The sequence below is a fragment of the Halichoeres trimaculatus genome, unplaced genomic scaffold (assembly GCF_033239565.1).
Source record: "Halichoeres trimaculatus isolate MK-OKI-2021-1 unplaced genomic scaffold, fHalTri1.1 fHalTri1_scaffold_7, whole genome shotgun sequence".
Lineage (NCBI taxonomy): Eukaryota > Metazoa > Chordata > Actinopteri > Labriformes > Labridae > Halichoeres > Halichoeres trimaculatus.
This window is the reverse complement of record NW_027437185.1, coordinates 17,114,346-17,135,782: the sequence shown is the minus strand read 5'-3', so window position 1 is coordinate 17,135,782 and position 21,437 is coordinate 17,114,346. Positions and strand designations below refer to the sequence as shown.

Here is a 21,437-nt window from a genome sequence, read left to right as displayed (position 1 = left end):
TCGTCAGCGTAAACAAAGACCAAGCAAACACATGTTGTGCCACATGGCCTTCATCAGCCCTTAATACGGGGTGTTAAAGTCATTAATAGGGCTTTAATATTCAGAAGGACTCTACGACATGAGACCTTTGACATTTCAGAATAAGAGTATGCTGAAACATTTGTTTTGGCCTGTAACATGGGTTTATTTTGGACAAGGCCTGTTTTTTCTAAGGTACCATGTTTACATAAAGCAGATCAAAATTAACAGCAGAACAATTAGAACATTTTATTAAGCTGAATCAAAGCAGGAACCTCAGATAGGGATGCACCGATCCAACTTTTCTGGTTGAGGTACCGATACTGATACCAAGGCTTTGGGTATAGACCGATACTGATACCAATCCGATAGGAATGTTAAATAATAACCTATATGCTCTAGTGTGGTATAAGACCATAGGCTGTATTAAAAAAAAAAAAAAAAAAAAAGGGACGTCAGCTTGCTCAGCTCGAAGTGAGGTCTCCACAGAGACTGCTCCCCCTGGTGGCTGGCTGCAGTATAGATTAAAAAATCCAGCTTTCCAGACTTTCCATATGGGCTGTGGTCAAACTTTAAAAAATTAATACTCCTCGTAGAAATGTTTCTCATCTCTGATTGTTGTGGTGATTTGAAGATATCATTTGGCTGTCTTGTATTCAAGTACTCTTTTTTTCTGAAAAGATTTGTTTCCATTAGTTATACAAGGTTAAAAACTAGGCTTTACATAAGGTTTAACAATGATTGACAGCTGCCGTTCTCGTGTATTTTTTTCGGGGATTGTGAAATATGTCGGGAGGTAGAGTCAGGAAGTGATTAGACTCTCAAAAAAAAAAAATATTACTATTATTATGATTTTTGTCCACTCAGATCCTCCCAGAATCCCTCATCGTCTCTACTGCACGGACTCTGACTGCAACTGCTACCAATAGCTGCGCCTGTGACGGGAGTATTTTGGCTTCAAAACCGTACAATGATAAATGGCGGAGCCACCCTGTCCACTCTATATACAGTCTATGGGTAAGACTTGTAATATTTTGGGTAAAAGAAAAAAATGAATATAAAAATTGCTGAAGTTAATATGTATTTAAGCTATGAAATATTTGAATGTTTACCAGCAGTTTAGCAAAAAAAATACTTCAGAATATACAGAAATTACTATTCATCTGTAAACTTTTATACCCTGTCATTGGTAATGCAGCATAAAATATGAAAAAAAAAAAAAAAAAAAAAGAAAGAAAGTGCATCAGAGGTAACATTCCCAGTCAAGTAGCCAGGAACGCCAGTAAAAAAAAAAAAAAAATCAAAGAGCAGGTGGCCTAGATCGGCACCATGGATTGGCCTCTTCCCACCAATACAAGGTACAGCTTTGAGGGGCTGGATCAGATCGATACCTGATGTGAAAAAATCAAGCTGAGACTAAAGAGCATAAAGCTGCAGTTCCTCGAGTGTCCACTTGAGGCTGACTGCTAAAGCAAAGAAGCTCCCATAAGAGCCCAAATCATCACATGAAAATATTTTATTTAACTTTACAGAAAGTTCCCTCTTCCTTCTTGGATATAAAATGTTTAAGCCTCATATTTAATCTGTATTTTTAATGTTTGGATTAAATCGTTCGCTGGACTTGGATGGTGGCGACCCTTTCCATGACAAGAGGAACAGGGTGGACTATCGAGCCTTTAACAGGTTTTAACACAAATCATTTTTCATTCCATTCATTTTAAAAAAGGTTTTCTGGACATGTAATATTGCTTGTCAAATTTTAGAAGAACTGACTTTGATGCTGGTTGGTTTTCTCTGCCATGGAAACTGGCACCTTCTCCATAACCAGATCCAGTGTAACAGCACCTGTGAAGTGTTAATGTCTGTCGCTTTCAATGCTGTTTTTGGCAGCCCAGACAAAGGCTTCAGTGAGTCCATGCTGCCATGGGACCCTACCCTGTAGGGGGCAGCAGCTTTTTTCTTTGTCTCAATAGCTGGTACCTTTATGAGACCTCAAATTTGACCCTTCCTTGTGACAGGGATAGGCTTGCTAATTTCTCAGTAACTCATTTTATCCAGGACATCCCTAAAGACCTCCGGGGGGGATTTGTTGTGGATACTAGTGATGCACACCCACAACTGCCTCCAACAACTACAGATTCTAAAAAAAGATGTACATGTAACAGAAATGCACATACCAAAGTAAATCACAAACAACATTGATGGTTCTTTAACCATATTGGCCAAAATCTGTCCTTTACACAATTACTTGCATCATGAAAGCTTGACCACAGGTATTTGCATGTCAAAAGCAACAGAGTATCATAAAAGCATAATCCTGACTGCTTCCAGTGGATGGGATTTGGCCCAAAAATACATAATCTACATTTAAACATATGACAATCTGGAATGTAAATATGGGGCATTAACATCTTAATTCATCACATTACAGGCTCATTCAGAGCTCCAGCCAGGTGGATTTAGAGGAGATGTACAGGGATTAGTGAGGTGATATCAATCACCACAGTTGAACCACCCCCTTATCCGGCACCATCACAGCCCCTGGCTGCCTTCCCCATTGATCCCGCTCAGGCTGCAGGGGTGGAGCAAAAGGCCTAGATTTTCTCTTCAGGGGATCTGAAAGCTTTGGAAAAAAAGCTGTTTTCATTTCAAAATTTGAGGATAGAGCCAGATTTATCCCTAAATTGGACAAAGATTGGTGACCACTTGCTACAAAGTGTGGAAGATTAGATAACAAGGGTAAATTTGTGTAGCTAGGTAACAAAAAGACCACAGAAATGTCCTGGAGGGAAATGAAAGCAGCTGCTTTTCCTCCAGTGACACTCTCGATCGTCTGTTTAGCAAAGCAGTCATCCCGTTTTGCTCGTCGCATGCTCACATTGATATTCAAGATATTATTAGACAGGCCAGAGAATCCAGATGATGATGATGAGCTCCGAGGGACATTTTAAATGACAGTGCCCTTTCTTGAAGGGAGAGGGTAAACAGCAGAGGCACCAAACACTGAGTCGTTACAAACACTCATCTGCATTCTCTGAAGAAGAAAAAAGAGTAACTATGGGGCAAGGCCAGAGAGAAAGACAGAATGTGACTTTCCAAATATGAAAGAGGGGGGGCAGAAAGAGGAAGGGACGTGCCTCAATATCACACATGGAGGGAGGAAAAGTGTCCCCTGACAACGGTCCTTTCGGCTCGCCCTGGCTGATATGTCTCCTCTCCATTCACTATTTCTAATCCTGTCTGAAAGCCTATCTTGAATGTCAGGCTTCTTCCTAAATTGGCTCGTGTTCTTAGTGATTGATTAAAGTACTGTAACCCAGCTTTATCAGACCGCCCTGAACTCTGTATTTCTGCCAAATCTATTAGGTAATGCATCCTATGTTATTGCACCCGTTGGTCTTTTTTCTTTTTTTATCTCGCTGCCTGTCTTTGGGAAATGCAAGGATTGAGCCATATGTGGCTGTATGATGGCATAGCAGCTTTATGATCAAACAGGGGAGCTGCCTCAAACTGTCTGAGACAAAAGCTGCTCTTTAATCCAATACAGTATTATCCCTTAAATTTTCTTAAATTTACCCAAAACAGTGTACACAGGATCTAAAATATTTCTAACTCTGTGTCTCTGGCTCTGCCTTTTCTCTGAAGCTGCGAGGGTACCACAAGCACGCCCGACATCCCCTGACATTGAGCGAACAATATGGCCATAATTCATGCGTTCTAATGCTGTAATATCCCCATGCCATTGCACACAGAGGAGAGAGGGAGGGAGAGGAGAGGTTGCCCTGATATTACTGCTGACGCCTGAGTCCTAGACGTTGCACTTAGAGTGTCTCCTGCAGGACATTATTCAAACACACACACAGGCATTACCAAGTCCATGAGACAAGTGTGAACCACCACGGTACTGAGCACACACATGGTCAGACACTGCGGCTCATTGCGGGTTAGTCAAGGTTAAAAAGCAAGGCGCCTCACATATGGGTTGCAACCACTTTGGTGAAATTCACAATATTTTACACAAAGTTTTGCATTCATTCTGACATCAATAATGCTGCAGTTAGCACAGAGACTCTGCAAAAGGAAAGCTCTGGATGAATTAAAATCCACTTTATGTAGTTAAAACAGAGAAGAGCACCACATTAATGTCTGCACACATAGAAGTAGGTCATGTCCAAACACTGCAGGCAAATTTGGCCTAGGGTTGTCTGTACTTCCTCAAAATCTGCACACAACTTGCTCAGTAAGGTACTTCATCTGGCTTCCCAGAGCATTGACAACACATACTGTAGATAGTGTACACACACAGTTTGTGATGATGCATCCGGATTTACACTCCCTTCAACATTTCTAGATCATTCCCCCTCATCTGTCTCCTTTAAACTGTCTTTCTGTCGCTGAAACGACTGCAAACATCTTCCCTACTCCATGTTGCATTAGTAACCTGAGGGAGAAAAAATGCTTTTCCTCCAACATCTGGATGTTAGCTAGCTTGAGTGAAAAGTCAGATCAGATCAGATCCTGCAACATCAAATGAAACTTGAGGGCACATTATTTATTCATTTAGCTGCTGACATCCAAACCATGCCCTAAACGGTGACACTTTGAAAACTATTCCTCTGTGCCTGAACTGTGCCGATACGACTGCAGCTAGCAGGGGCTCGCAGAGGGAGCACAGTTTTATGTTCTTTTTAGCAGGCATGAACTTAGATGAGACGGAACAGCGGGGCTATTGTTGGGTGTTTTAGCCTTGGAGCTTCAGCAAAGAGCAAACACAAAAAAAATGAAAATGCCTCCATGACAGCTGTAAAATTTCATGCGACAAGGCCCCACAGCATACGCAAATAGCCCTAAAAGCCACAATGGCACATAACCTATTACCAATATTTACCCCTGTGCTGAGCAGAAAGCCTGGTTAGCATCAGTGCTTGGCGGGAAGGCGTGTCTCACTTTATGGTTATGTGCGTGGGAGGATGTTTTGTGTTGGGCTTTTCATGCTTTATGAGTTGGCAGTAAAAAAAAAAAAAAAAAAAAAAAAAAAAGATAAATCCAGAGAAAATTTACACATGGCAGAAATAAAATCATGCTTTTACTTTAGGATTGCTGATATGACAACAACAAACCACAACAATTTAAATCAGAACCATTCAGAGGCTTGTCCTAAGGTTGAATTGGGCCATTTGACTCCTAAAATCTGGTCCTTTAGTCATTTATAAGCCCTCATAAATATAACCAAGCATTACAAATTCTGTGTGAAAGTCATAAATATCAGAGGCATCACTCTCACACTGTTAATGCAGAGTAGTATTGTTTGAGGTTCATCATTTTATTGGCAGATTAGTCAGTCCAGTCATGTCTGTTGCTGCTGCTGAGTAAGTGGAGGGGACTCAACTCGGTTAAGCCCTGTTTCCTGAACAATTAATCAGTTTTTAAACCGACATCGCAATGTAATAGAATGCAATTTTCAAATCGCAAAGGCTAGAATTAGAAAAAAAAAAAGTTTCATGTACACAGATCTGGAGGGAATACAGTAACTTATACTTGTTCTCCCTTAAAACCATCAAAAGTCAAAATGCTGTTTCTTTTTTGGGCAAAAAAACCCCCTGTAAGCTACAAAGATCCATCCAGTAGATTGCATACCCCTTGATAACTTTATTCTGTATGGTTTGTTACCCTAACTGACAACTGGAGGTTGGTAAATTTTAGAGTGTTCCTTTTTCTTTTTCAATTAAGAAATGTAAAAAAAGACTTGTTTAGATGTTAACAATATCTTTTGTTGTGCTAGTCATACTATAAAATGACTTAAAACTTGTGTTAAGTGAACAATGCAGAAGAAAAACATCCCTCCTAAAATTGTATGCTAAATCACAATCGCAATATTGGTTTAAAAGAATCGCAATTAGACTATTTTCCAAAATCGTTCAGCCCTAGTTTCCACTGAGCGGTCCAGTTTGGATCAGTACAGTTTGGCATGGGTTGGATCGGTAAAGCCTGATCATGTATGTGTTTTCAAAGCCAACCATGCGGTAGGCAGTGTATAAGCCAGATGCTGATAGCTGCATCACTTCCGTAGCAGAGCGACACAATGTACCCTGAAAATAAATAAAAATGTGGCACAGGAAACAAAGAGCAAAAATGAGAGATATCCAGCTATTCATGTTCTTTGTGATTTCCATGTGGCTCTTTGTTAAAAAGTGCAATCAAGCTTTGTTTTAGAGAAGGCTGTGTGCTGCGAGGAGAAATACACGGCACTAACACAGAAAGTAACGATTCTTTGACTAATCAATAGTCTGTAGTGCTGAGCTCCACTTTTTGGGATTGGTTTGGTTTAGTCAGACACCCCAATGTAAGGGTCCCAAAAAATAGTCATTTAGGGATCTGTCCTTGGATTAGTCAAAAAATATGTGCCATACCCAGATGAACCAAACTGAAACACTTGGTGGAAAATGTGTATGAGTTGGTCTAGCTCAGTTGGTGGAGTCCCCACTAAATCTTAATGAGATTTCACTCTCTGATCCTTGACCCTCAGCCCTTTGGTGCCTGTTTCCTGCTCTCCTCTTAATTACATATATATATATATATATATATATATATATATATATATATATATATATATATATATATATATATATATAGAAAATTGAAAATAAAAATGCATTTACACATTTCAACTCCTATTTTTGAAAGTCAAAAAGAAGTTTACTCGCACCGGCCCCTTGGCAGCTTTAGCTTTTCTACAAAAGAAACACAACTCACCTGCTTCTAAGTTGTTTTTTGGACAAAGACATTCGTCAAAACAACTAATACTCCTTTTTTCCCAAAGCAACATTTTTCCATTTCTGTCTTTACAGATTTCTGTTTTACCCTCTGAATAACTGAAAAGTATTTGCCTTCGCAACCTTGCAGTAACCAAAAGAGTGTTGTGATGTCGAAGACGCCCCGCTCACTCCAAAGGTAACTTTGTATGCAGACAAACTCCACGCAGGAAATCCATACGTGATAGATACAAAGCGAAGGTTTCAGAGGAAGAGCGGAGCTGCCGGTGTGCAGGATTAAGTGCTTTAGATCTAATGATGAGAGGGGGGCTGTTTTTATTTGTTTTCAAACAGGTATTTTGCTCTTGATGGAATAGCGGCTGTGTTCTGTCTCTGGAGGCTACAAATGCTCATCAAAGCCCAGGCTTTGTCAAACAATCCATAAACTCTTAATGCCACGTAGCAGCAAATACACGACAGACAAGTTCAGAGAAAGAGAGGAAAATCAATGAGAAACAATTTCTCTTAATTTAAAGTATGATTACAGCACATAACAGTTGATATCATACACTTTTGGTGTTTGATTCAGAATCATTTAGGGACAGCTCATGTTTTCGCAGAGTGAGTCCCTCCAGCTCTGAATTCCTCGGTGGGATCCTCTCTCTCTGCCCGTCAATATCTGCGGCAGTGGATGCCAGAAGATTTGGTAGCTGTGGATGCTCGGGGCTGTAAATCTGGGCCAGGGGTTGTGTGGGATTCTCAGATAAATGGGTTGAGCTTTGTTTTATTGTAACACTGCATGTCTTAACTTTCAGTGTCTACCAGGGATTTAGAAAATTTGCTACTGTCCTTGGGCCTCTCTCTGCAACAGCAGCTCTGAGTCGGGTTTGAGTCAGCCCTGGTGCCCCCAGATTACATAAATATCCTCCATGAGCCATTCAAAACTATATCCATGCTCGACTGTTTTGGTCTTATCTTTAGCAGCTTTTGTTTTGCGCTGGTACAGGGTGCAAGTCCCGGATTAAAAGGGAAACTGAGGATCTTCATTTAACCCAATTGGATGAGTTCTTCTCATTCTGTGCCGAACAATCCAACGCAGAAGTGTAAACATTTCATCAATGGCGTCTCTCAAGTTCTCTGCTCTAATGGATTCAACTGAAAAGACCTTCCCATGTGATGCAGCTGTTTGCTATTCGTGTGCACCAAAGCATCAATATGGAGGAAAAGTGGGCCACCAACACACAAAGCACAAATATCCCCGAGGAAATATGTCACATTTCCGACGTCTTTTGTGATAAGGTTTCCTCATTGGTGCTTCTTAATGTCTCCCTTTGAACAAAGCACAGTAGGACACAAAAGCAGAATTACGGCTTAATAGGTCAATTCTGGAGCCCCTTTTTTACACGCTGATCATGGATCTGCTGGATAAATCACATGGGTATCATTAGAATGAACCCTGAGGAGTCTCTGGGTGCAGTTGGGAGAGTGTGTGCACTGTACTTCTGCTAATGACATTCCTTTAGGTAATTTTTCAACATTAGTCCCGCACCAATCCAGTTAAATTATGTGCACCCATTTAGAAGACCTCCTGAAATTTATCTCACAGTTCTGATGCCTTTTGCCAGTGAAATACACAATTCTTTTCCTTTCAACTTCTCATTTCAGATTCAGGAGATATGAACCAAGAAAAAGCTGAAGAATTTAAATTCAATACGCAGTTTGGTAAAATTGCTATTCTTCGGCTGCAACAGCAAATAACTGCATTAGACACCCCATTAGTTAACATATTACTCTGTGCCAGGCTTCCAAAAGGCTTCAACAATAAATGCTTATTGTCACTGTTTGCTTTGGAGTTAGGGCTTCAGTAGAATTTCAAATGCATGCGATGTGTGTGAAGCAGGTTTGGACTGAAAGAGGATGTGATTAAAGAGAATAAGAGATGAGAATGCCTGTAAATTCTGGAGTGTCAGAAAACGTTGAATCATTTAGTAATTTTCAACATGGCAGAGAGCTCTGGCTCCATCAAAAAAAAAAAAAAAAAAAAGAAAACTTCACATAAAAGCAGGAAAGCAGAAAAACTCTGGGATACAACTGTGCGTTATTTGTATTCTGCCTGTTGTTTGCGCACGGCTGTGAAAAATAGATAGTAGAGCTGTAGTTGTCCACAGCATGAATAAAACAAACTTAGCAGATTCCCCTTCTTTTTTTTGACTGGCTTTTGCCCAGCCCAGAGCTCAGTTGTCAAAAGGCTTATCCAGGCTTACCTTTCTCCAACGTAACCATTTTCCTCTTGTTTCTTTTCAATCTCACCTCTTCCTCTGTCCTTGCTCTTATCCTCTCTGATCCCCCTCTCCATTCCTGCTACTCTCACAGAACCATTTTGATCCAACAGCATCATTTCACTCTTCAGCTTCAGGAACCCAACTGCCCACCACTATTATGTCATTCAACACCTGTACTTAAACCGGGCTGAAGCTCACTGTGGGCGCAGACTGAAAGGACCGGGAGGAAAGGCTACAACTCTGGAGTCTCTCATCACAAATCCACCTTCCTCTTGTAGTGACTCAAGAGATGAGGCACTTTAAATGGGCTAAAATGTCCCTTCAAGCACACAGAAACACAGAATATTAATAATCAGAGTTCAAACTGCATCCTACATAAATGCATCACCCTTGAAATTACATACGATTATGGATTTTGGAGGAAATAATTTGGGCAGTCATAGCAAAACCCTTAAATCTGTGCTACTTAAAGGATCAGAAAAGCGCCTAGAGGTAGCCTCTGGTCTTATGTGTTCACCCACATCAACAAACTCTCTGGAAAATAAACTTTTCCTGGTTCAAAAACCAAGAAGATAAAACTCCAATCCCTCTCTTCTTCCAACATTTTTACCCCTTAACCATTGTCATACTGACCTACAGCCGCCAATTCATCAGAGCTGCCATCTTGGGAGAGTTAGCAACACAGCTATTTCTGTAATGACCTAGATTTTCAGGTGAATCTGGATCTGTATCAATGTAATGAGCCGCGGAAACTCAAAGAGAATGCATCAAGTCAAAACCTGTTTGGATTTGGAGGCTTAAAATGTACAGTCACGGGATATTTCAAAGAATCAATAAGCGAAATGTTGTGTTGTTCAGGTTTTAAGAGGGATGTTAAGTGTGCATCTCGCCTTTAAAACACAATCAGTTTCAGAGAAAATTCCCCCACTCTAATTTCCTTTCTTGGTAATTCTGTCAGATTAATATCAAGTCAATTTCCTGGAGCCTGTTCTTACACAGAGTGATGGCACGATGATGGTATCGTTGGAAGAAAGCTCTAATTGTGGAGGACGGCTCCTTTTGGGAGGAATATGGGCACAGATGGGCCCTGAGCTTGATGGAGGAATTTCTCTGTCCTCAAAGGCTATCAGGAAGTAATGCCAAGCTGGCAAAGATATAAATAGACTGCAGTCAGGAGCAGGTCCACATGTAAGCACCAAAACCAACCAGTCCTAAAGCGAGCACTGTCTTTTTAAGGTTTACAGTATCTTCAGGGAACGTTTAAGAAGCCTCCACACTTTCAATCACCAAACTATAAATTGATTATATTTGGCTGCTTTCTATTTACTGAGCCGTATTCTGCTTTACTCGTATGTTACCGCTAAGGTGACTGAAGCTACGACAGGACATTCATCAAAAGGCATACACACATCTTTTCACACTCACTTTCATACCTACAGGCAACTCCGAGTCAGTCGACCTGATTTGCATGTGCATGGGATGTGGAAGGCAGAAAACGTGAGCATCAGAGAAGAAAGAGACTGATCTGACTCTAAAGAAATGAGGACAAGTCTTTGCCAGTGTTTGAATGTTTGGGGGTTTAAATGGCCTCTCCTCTCCTGGTCAGTGAAATCTCTCAATTAGAATTAAAACACTCATTTCACTGCATTATTTGGCTGTTTTTGAGAGAAAATCTTCCAAACCTGTACTTTTTAGGCCAAACAAACAAAGGCTTAAAAAGAAGGGGATTTAGTTTTTTCTGTCTTGTATCCCTGGCAGGGCAGAGAAGATTTTGGAACAGATTTAAAGAGATAAAAATCCACGGAATAAATATAAACACAAGCAGGAACAAATAAAGGATATATCATTTGCTTTTATGAAGAGCTTGTCAAATATCTAGCGGGACGGGGCTGCAGAGGCAGAATTTGGACGACAGTATCTCAAAAATTCTATCAAAAAGAAAAATGTAGTCAACACATGGACAAAACAAGCATCTTTTTTACCCTCAATCCAGTGCTTTGCGTTTATAGTACACATAATGTTTCCTTTGTTCTGCAGGATTCGCAGCAGGCAAAATACTGTGCTGAAAAATAAAATCTAAACAAGCGATACCTCAGCCAGCCAGAGCTTAGAATAACTCACATCTGTGCCTAATGCCTTCTCTGTGTACTGTGACAAATACATGCGAAAAGTCTGGGAGAGTCTGCCTAAAAACAGATTTTTAAAAAGGTTATAAATAAACGCTTCTACATTATTTACAACTTGCCTTGAGAAAGGAAGAAAAAAGAAGCAGCATGACACCGTAGCTAGACTCAATGTCAGCCCTGATTTGGTTAAAGAGCAAAGAGGAGACGATACAAAAGAGTATGAAGCAGCTGTAATTTGAAACAAGAGTACAAAGGTCTGTGAGGATACATCAGTCGACCGATAGCAGTGGAGTGTGTGTGTGTGTGTGTGTGTGTGTGTTTGAGTGAGAAAGAGAGGAAGGATCTCTATTAATCTCCTGCATTACGGCAGTCATTTCCACTCTCTTCATCATCACCAGCAGCATGTGCTCCATGAGATTTAAAATATTTAAATCTGTAATCTGTCAGTATTATGAGGTTAACACACACACACACACACACACACACACACACACACACAAGGCTGGTGTCCTATCCGTCACCATGCTTTCCACTTCACACAGCCTCACATACATCACAGGGCGCCTGTCATGGCCTTTTGTAGTCCTGGCTGGAAGAGACTCTGTGGCTGGTGTCTGTAATTTCTCAACAGGCGGCGCGGACATGCTGCTGGACCCCAGAGAAAAATTAACAAAATGCGTGCAGCTCAGAAAAAAAAAGAAAAGAAAGCTGCGGATCTGTGCAGCGTGAGGAAGCCTCTAATTGTTTCCCCAGCGTATGGTGACCCAGTGACTCTGGAGGAGTTCTTTCTTGTTCTTTTACTATGCGTAAACTAGCATTCATTATTGATTTGGGGGCATACACTCATACACAACATGCTCTTATGAGTGGGCCTCAGTGTTGTGTCAGCCTGCTTTGCAGCCTCACTAATAAACAGTCTCTTTCACCTTTCGACAACACAGAGTCGTATTTTCCTCAAACCCTGAATTAATAACCAAGACTGAATAAATTGAATGGGATTAAAGCTTGAACGACAGTGACCCACACACTGTACGAATATTAGGTTGATGGAAGACACTCCAACGTAGCCCATTTAGCCAGCTCCATGTCATGTCTTCATACGACAGGCTTTTACTAAGCTCCTTAAGAGCCTGCCCCGAGGGATCTATGGGAGGCTGGAGGTACTGACTCAGGCCTTATCTCCACTAATTTACCCCATGAATTAGGCGGGCCTTTGCCTCTGTGTCCTGCCAGACCCACACAATGCTCGCTCCATGTTAAGAAAATGAGGAGAGAAAGGGGTTTAGTGATGGCTAAGTTGGATAAGAAGCTGTGGAATCGACGGGGGAAAGGCGCACACTCACACACACACACACACACACACACACACACACACACACACACACACACACACACACACACACACACACACACACACACACACACACGCGCACACACACACGTACACACACACGCTCCCTCTCTCTGCAGCATTAACTTTACCTGGACAGCAACGTTCATCCCTGGGATTTAAAAAGTGTTGATTCCCTGTCACTTGTCTGTATATTCTCAGGGTGGATTAAGCTGAATAAAATGCAATTTGAATCATAAGGATTAAGGTGGAAAACAAACAGGCAGGGCCTCACCCTTGTCACACACAAAGTGAGGACAGAATGACTGTTTCTTTGTTCATTTCACACTTTCTTTAAATGATTTTTGACAGACGTTTTGAAATTCAAATGAGCTGGCACACTGCAGACTTTTAGAGGGCGGACAGTGCAGGGCATAGGAAATCTATAAGTGCCTTACGTAGTTTGTAATTTTATGGGAAGCACACAACACAGAAATACTTCAAAGAGTGATATCTCTTCCTTTCTTGAGTTTTCCTCCTGTGTTTGTATTCTTACTTGAATTTATTATCCTCAAATAAAACGCTACAGTCCTTCTGTAACGTACCATCAAACGTTGCATGTAGCTCTGCAATTTTTATTTGATGGATAAATATCATCACTGTAAAATCATTCTTCAAACATATAAACCTAAGAAGCTGGGTTATGGTGGAGTGAGGTTAGATTATATTGAGGTTAGGTTGAGTTAGGTTAGGTTAAAGCTATTTGGGTTATAGTGACATTGAGTTATGGTTATAGACTGTAGAATATATGGAAGCAGTGTCCATGGAGTGTTGAAGCAAAGTACTGGCGGAAGCCATATTGGAAATTTGAGTTCTGAGCCTTGTCACGAACCACTACAGAATGCCCACCTGTCAGTCAGCTGAGCTGTGCCTCTGGTTGTGTAAACATCTTCGAATAAGAACTATCATAAATTATATTTGCGGGTAACTTAAAAAAAAAAAAAAATGGACGTCATCTTGCTAGGCATGAGGTCGCCAAAAAAACGTCTCCCCCTGGTGGCTAGCTACAGTACAGGTCAAAAAATTAATCTCCCCAATCATTCCAGATAGGCTGTGGTCAAATTTTAAAAAATGAATATACTTTGTAGAAATGTTTTTCACAAGTCCTCTTTTTCTGAAAAGTTTAATTTTCATATGTTATCAGAGGTTAAAAATTGGGCTTTAGGTCATGTGTAATACTTATTCACAGCTGCCGTTCTTGTGTTTTTTTTTAGGGTGTAAAATATGTCAGTTGGGGGAGCCAAGAAAAGATAAGACTTTTAAAAAATTAAAAATAAAAACATAATCTCACCGGGCTCCACTCAGATTCTCTTTGAGTCCTTCATAGCCTCTAAAGCGAAGACTCTGGCTGCACAATGGCGGCACCTCTGACGGAGGTAGTTTGGCTTCACAGCTGTACAATGACAACAGGTGGATCCATGCTGTCCAATCTTTAAACAGTCAGTGAGTATAAACTGGTTTCCAGGGCCAGCAGTTTTTCCCATTTTTTTCATTACTCACAGCTGGAGGGTGCTGCTTGATTATGGTTAGGTTCAGTAAGTTTATGGTTGTGATTAAGTTGGATTGGGTTACAACGGGGAACAATTTGAAAAAAAATTTGGTTGACGTAGATTTTTATGCTGATTTAAACTAAAATTGGCATGCTGGTTCCAAAATTACAGTCTGTTTATTTTTCTAGCGCGTCAATTCTTTTCTGCACAGCTTACCCTCCAGATAAGCAAAATTCCACTTTTTAGCTATGGTAAGACTTGCCAGCTGATAACAATTGAACTCATCTACAGCTACATGGCAACTTGTTTATGCAGTCACAATGGAGACAGTGCGGTGAGAGGTGTGTGCAGCTCCCAATAGGTCAGTGCTATCAATATCTGTAAACAGAAAGCTAGGTAGGAAAGCGTAGTAGGAAAGAAGAGGATCTGTGCCGGCTTTTCTCTTAACCTTGTGACCATGGGCATGCCGTTGTAAGCTCTATTTTGTTTTATGCTGTTTTTTAGTTTTCAAATCTTGTAGCTATTGCATCTAGGGATGTGCCGATCCAGGCAAACAGCTCTATGACTTTTGGTTTGTTTGTTTTGTTTTGTTATTTTTTTTCTAGTGCTCTTTGCTACTTGATTTGAAATGCTGCCTCTGATGCACTTCCTTTGTTTTCAGCTTCAAAAGGTAAACATTCAAATGTTTCCTATTTTAGATAAATATTAACTTCAGTAATCCCATCTACTCATTTTTTTTTTTTTTTGCCTTTTACCCAAAACTTTACCAGTCTTAGCCCACAGTAGGGCATGTAGGTTATTATTTAACACTGGTATCAAATCGGTATGGGTATCAGCTGATACCAAAGCCCAGGTATCGGTATCGAAACCAGAAAAGCTGGATCAAAGCATCCCTAATTCCATCTTACTGTTTTATTTATATAGGTATACCTTTATTTCAGATCATGTCTGCTCCTGTAGCTCCCCCAGTAGCCATATAAACTAACATATATTAAACAAACATTGCTGTTGTGCCTGTTTCTTTCATATTTCATTGTATGTTAATATTTGAATATTTTTTTAAAACAAACAAATATCTGTTAAGAAAGAATTTTTAAACATTTTTTTAAGAAAATGGGGATCTTGTAGTTCAAAAACTTGACGTGATAGAGAAAAACTGAGAACAGTTTTGGATTTTGCACCCAAAAATTAGTTAAAAACAGCTGTCAGGCCTGACTCAACAAAAATTGTGTTCCCCAGTGTGATGTTTTACTTAGATTTGGTCAGGGTTTCATTCTTGCCTACACTAAGTTGCATGTGTTAAATGTAACAAATGAAAAATAATCTGTGTCAGGGCTGTCCAGCACTTGGGTGTATAGCACAAAAGTAACAATCAGGTTCTGTAAAATACATTGATCTCTGCAGTCAAATGAGTGGGTTGTAAACATGTGAAGTAGATTGATTCCTTTATACAGAGTTGAAAAGGTCATTTATGTTGCATGTATGTTCCACATGAATTGAACAAACTGAGCTTCTCCCCAGTCTGAGCTTATGCAAGTCTTAAAGTACAGCTTTGAATCCCAGCGCCTGCCTGTCTGACAGTGTCTTACCCCCCACCTCTCCCCGTCTCACTGTCTCTCTTTCTCTCCATGTGATGCATTTTTTAAAAAGTCTCCCTTAAAAAAAGCAAATAAATAAATAAATAAGAAAAAGCTCCTCACTGCTGCCACATTTTTGGTCAGATCCCTGATTTTGACTCAGCGGGCCTTGTCCTCGGTCTGCGTATTATTGAGTGTAAATTGTCTAATTAATAATTAAATAATAAGGAGATAACTTCTGGCAGACAGTAAGTGGAGACATACTGCGTGACATCTGCTTTGTAGTTAGAACGGCGATGTCCAAAAGAATCTTGTTTACTAAGCAGACATTGGTCTTTGGCAGAAAAACCTGTTAGTCAAGGGAGATGTTTTTGGGCCATGAACAATGTAAAATCTCTGTTAAATATGTTATGTGCAGCAGTCTTGAGGCGTATCTTAGCGCCTCAGGCCAAAAACCATTTTGTTAGTCAAACAAAGACTCTTTCATCTTTTCACAGATTTAACAAATACGCTTTTTTCATTCTTAAAAACCAATGTGACACAAATGTATCTAGTGAATTACACCTCGGTTTGAATACTGCTGAAAAAGACACACACACACAAATAAAGAAAAAAAGAAAAACAATCAGGGAGCTTTTTGACATGGCTGTCATCAAAGGTGTGATTTAATGATAATAAAGTGATTCCCGTGAGAAAACAAGAGACAAGGTTATTCTCTTACATAAGTCCGTGTATATTCTTTTTTATCTGTCAATGGGTAGTCTGGATATCAAAGAGCTCAGCTGACATGTCATAAAACACAGTTCAACTTGGGTTTTAAATATTTTGCTGCTTTTTACAGCTCTCAGCCAGACAGCTATGTGTGAGGTTATCAAAACCTGAAGGACCTTTACCGGTCATTAATTAAAAACTAACACTTTTTCCCTGTTATTTTTTCTTTCTTTTTTTCTTGTACTGACAGACAGGGGTGATTCCAGGCATGTGGTACAGGCCCCATAAAACCTGATTTCAACACCTTCATAACCAAACCTTACAATACTAATAACTATTTGATTTACTAGAGGTAGGACTTGTGTTTAAAACAACTATTAGCTCTGTGCTGCAAAAGACTGCTAGTGGCTTTCTTTGCATTCCAGCTAGAGCTGGGCGATTAATCAAAAAATAATCGAAACCAACAATTGGAGCTCCCAATGGACGTAAAACTGCTGTTACGATTATTTCGATTATACCCCCACTATTATTCCTTCTCTAAATTTGATTTGTTTTTTACCCCCACAATTTCCATTCTAGCTGATGAGTGATTTCAATTCCATTGCTTCAATAAATAACCTCTAATTTTTTGTCAGTAACTTGTTTCAAAATTACAGAATGAACTGAGTTGAGAATAGGATAATTGTGAATTAACTGAAATCAAGTTAGAAGGTTCAATTAATCATGATATTAATTCTTGCCATAATCCCCCAGCCCTAATTTCAATATTTGGCTCGTACTTTGAATTCTACCATTTTCTGAGCCCTAAGTTATCTTCATTGCCTTTAAAGTTAAAATACATACTGACAGATATATATGTGTTTTGATGTAAGAAATCTAAGTAGATATGATGAGAAGAGACAGAAAGGGTAAGTAAAACTAGTCATTTCTGTGTGTGCACACATGCTTAATTCCCCTTCACCTCTGCCTAGGCTGGTGCCCTGGTGGGCCTACCTGTTCATAAGGGTCTGAAAAAGCTGATAAGATATGTTAGAGAAGTCTTTGTACGTTTATTCAAGCATGAACCATCAAGGCACAAGCACTCATCTTATTTGCTGAGTAAGTGTGTTAAAATTAATCTGCATTAAATCCCAAGTTCTCTGGAACTGTCTCTTCCTTTCTGTGTGAATGACATTGCAAAGTTTTGAAAACAGTGCCAGAACAATGACTGGCTTTTCCTGATCTGACAGATAGGTGGTAATAGGACATATTTTCAGAAGGTCAGGGAGTATCCATTTGGGAAATAATTCAGCTCCTGCTCCTACTGCTTCGAGACAGCATGCCAAACACCATAAAGAGTACTGGAGAAACACAGATAGCCTTTAGCAGGCCAAACAGCGCACCTCTGCATACACACTGAGGGGTACATGGGCCCGCACACCTCGGTCTACATGTCTGGAAGCCATAACGAGGAAGCAAAAGGAAGGCTTAAGAACAAGAGGCCTCCAGGGCCAGAGACCAATGAGTGGCACATCCATGTTAAGTCAGGCCAGGGCGGGCTCAGGTGTATTCACTGAACAGTTAGGACGGAGCCTCGCTGACCTTTGCAGCAGACAGGGAGGCTCATGAAGCTTTTCTCCAGCAGTCCTGAGACTTGCAGGGTAAACAACACACTCAGTGCTGCACTTTGAAAAATGTGTGTGTGTGTGTTTGTGGGTGTGTTTAGAAGTGTCTAAATGTCTGTCAGTTATCACATTAACCACGTCTTGATTTCTTGATGCTTCCAGGCTAATATGTGTAAGACATGAAAACCTGTGGCGGGCAGAGGTCTCACTAATATGTCCTCAGACAACGCTTGTTTTTAAAAAAAAAAAAAAAAAATTAAGCTGCCCTGGTTGTTACACAGCTTGAGCACAGCCAAGAAAAATTCTGGGGAAAAAAAGGTGAAGAATGGATATTAAAACAGCAGGGAACTTGAAAAATAGCTCTTTGCTGGACTGGAATACAAACACTACAGGGCCAGAGAGAGAATTCAAAAACAGCAGCGGCAGGATGCATAATCCTTCACTTGATATCAAAGACATACTGCACATACAAAATGAATGAATTCAACATCCTCGCAAATTAAATCCAAATGTTTCCAATGGTTTAATGGGGTGATTTCTTTTATTTGTCTGTGATATTATAGCCAATTAAAGGCTTGGTCTGCATGAAAATAAATGCCTGGATCATCTGCTGAATTCTTAGCTTTCAGGGGAACATGCAACCAATCACCATGACAACTCCTGCTTGACATCAATACTAACCATCTTTCCTTTTTTGGTGAGAATTTCACTCAAAAAAATGCCTTATTCTGTCCACTATTCACCACAATGTGGCTATTTATTTGCTAAGTTTCAACCATGCATCCAGGAAATGTAGATGTCAGAAGGAGAAAAGCAGGCACGTGAGGCCATCAGGGTCATTACTGAACTCTAAATGTGAGCTCAAACTCTCTCCTTCCGTGAGAAATTTGTGTATTTGTGTATTGCTTTGCAGCTTTCAGAGAAATGATAAATCTGTAAAGTGAGTCACGATAGAGCCAAAAGATCAATCCTGTTTTATCATGGAAAGAGGTCAAATTATGTGCTGCAACATCAGGAAGAATTTCAGTGATGAGAGGGCATGGAAACAACATAAAAGAGCTTTATTTCAGCTCACTCTGTCACTCTGAACGACAGAGAAAAATAACCCTTAATTAGCCAGCAAGCTCACATCACAAGCTACCTTTTCATCCCAATCAAATCAATTCATGAGCAGAAGTTAAAATCTTCAAAAATGAGGAGCAAAATGGGGATCCCCACATATGCTAGTGGCAGATTATGCTGCTCCTCTCCACAACAGATGGAGGTGCACAGCCTGCTACAAAACTGGTGGCGGATCCCACTCGCATTAGACAACCTTTGATCTGATGTCATCCTGAGCGATTTCATTCACCAGTTCTTCGTTTAATTTCCGTCAAACTTTGGAGCTTGCAATTCCATTTGCCTAAAGCCTAGAGTCACAGGGGGATATTTCTTTTTTGGTGTTATCTGTAGAGGGGAATGGGGAAAAGAGAGAGGGGGGAGAAAGGGAGTGCGCGTCACTGCTCCATCACGCACGCAAGATGTCTTTATGGCCAAGTAACAAGTGCCCTGAACAATTAGGATATTCATTTTTAAGTATAACTTGGTACATTAGGCGTTCCGGGAGGAATGCGCACATCGGTATTATGCATCCTAGCCCCTTCCTCAAATAGAAGCCCCGAGAGTCCGTTAAAGTCATAACATCCAAATGCGTTTTTTTTAAGTCTACGTGCTTCGTGCTTGATTTACTGCTCTGCGTCGATGGAACATCACCAAATAATTTTCTTTATCTTTACAGGGCAAACATAAAGTCGCATGATGCGAGTCCAAGTCCCCGATGTGCCCACTCCCCCTGCTGCATCCCTCCTAATTCTCTCCCCACGCACAGTCACAGCCTAAAGATTTCTCCCTCACAGTCACAGCTGCTCGTCAAGTTACATGAAATGACTCACCTGCCTTGTCGAGACGTAAATCCCCCCATGCCTTGCTTTGTGGAGAGTAAAGGGGGGAAAAAAAGCCGGGACAATGTTTCACTGTTGCGGGGTCTTCACTTAGGCGGCTATGTCCAAATATCCGTCCAGTCTGCGCACTGCTTCTGTTTCCCTTAATGACCTTCCCTTGAAGCGATAACAGCTGTTTGTATCCTCTCTCCGCCTGTTTTTCAAGACACCTCTCCCATATTCTTCTGCTTCTTCCTCTTCTTCAGCGGGATTCTCTCCTCCTGCTCCTGGCGCGTTTGGATGCTGCTGCCTTCACTCTCCGGCTCAACACGAGCTCTGGCGGGAGCGCGCAGCGCGGTCACAGGCTAGTTCACTCGGGAGCGCCGATTGGAGACGGAGAGGAGAGTTACTAAGGTAACCAAGGGCACACGCATCATACATGAAAAGGAGCGCGGGCAGGATTGATGCCCTCCAAGTCTGCTCTGCCCTTCTGCTCGGCCGTCTCTGACAGGTCATCAAATATGTCTTTCTTCATGTTCCTCTGATGGCAAGTGTCTCTGACAGAAAGACACAGCAGCATCAAAGGATTAGCAATCCTGTAGGTCAAGCTGGTCCTGTAGGTTTAATCTTTAATTCTCATTAAGTTTCCAGGTTTTTACATCGATAGAATCTTACTAGAGATAAGCTATTCACAAAGATAACAAACTCTTGATGTTAATGAGTGAAAACGAGGCAGAGTTAAAGTTACTTAAATGCTGAATAGGCTGATCAGAAGCAGAATAAGCACAGATGTGGTTGATTTCGCTTTCCTGACTCAGTAATTTCACTTCAGGCTATTAAAGCTTCTCACAGACTTTGTTTCGTTTCCATACTCATCGTTACAAGCCAATAAAGTAAAAAAAGGGGAATATTTGAGCAGTATCCTTGGCGTGACATTACAGTCATCCTTTCTTGTTTTTTTTTAATGTGAGAAAACTGTGGAGTCAGATTTCTTAGAAAAACAAGAGATATTTTGGTTTATGGAACTACCCACAAACTTTACTGTCTGTAAATACAAATACTCCAGGATCCTTTCCAGATAAAAGGGAGTTCTAAACTTCTAATTGATCAGGACTTGCCCTTTAACTCTCACAGTCAACAAATTTCAAGAGAAACCTTACAATAAAAAAAAAGAAAAAGAAAGAAAGAAAAGAAAATTAGTCACATCTTGTTGTTACCCCTAGGTTGGATTACTAAGTCTATAAAAAAAACTCTCGGCTTGTTTAAACTGCTACAGCTTGAGTACTGACAAGAACTAGGATGAGAGAGCACATCCCCGTAAAATCTAGAATAAATTCAAAAGTCCTTCTTCTGACTTACAAAGCTCTTTATGGTAATGAAACATCTTATCTTAAAAGTAGAGTCTGCAGGATTTCCTAAAAAATTAGATGTCACATTTTGCAGGAATCCTGCTCATTCGTCACTTCTGGGCCTCTACGCATGCATCACTGTGTCTGTGTATGCTTCGAACCCTCTCCTCTGCCTGTATGTTGATGTTTTGGTTGTATCAGGAAGTTTCTGGGCGGAGA

At 40.5% G+C, this 21,437-nt stretch overlaps 1 protein-coding gene across 3 annotated transcripts in view; it reads right to left on the bottom strand.

Moving 5' to 3' along the window:
* The window catches only part of nlgn3a (neuroligin 3a), a 164,627-nt gene extending 144,405 nt beyond the window's left edge, over nucleotides 1–20,222 (bottom strand). The window contains exon 1 of one of the 3 annotated variants that reach the window (XM_074674908.1): nucleotides 19,882–20,222. The gene's annotated coding sequence lies outside the window, so the exon portion shown is untranslated. The remainder of the gene's footprint in view (nucleotides 1–19,881) is intronic. The other 2 variants (XM_074674909.1, XM_074674910.1) reach the window with 2 other exon arrangements.
* Between the last annotated feature and the right edge of the window lie 1,215 nt (nucleotides 20,223–21,437).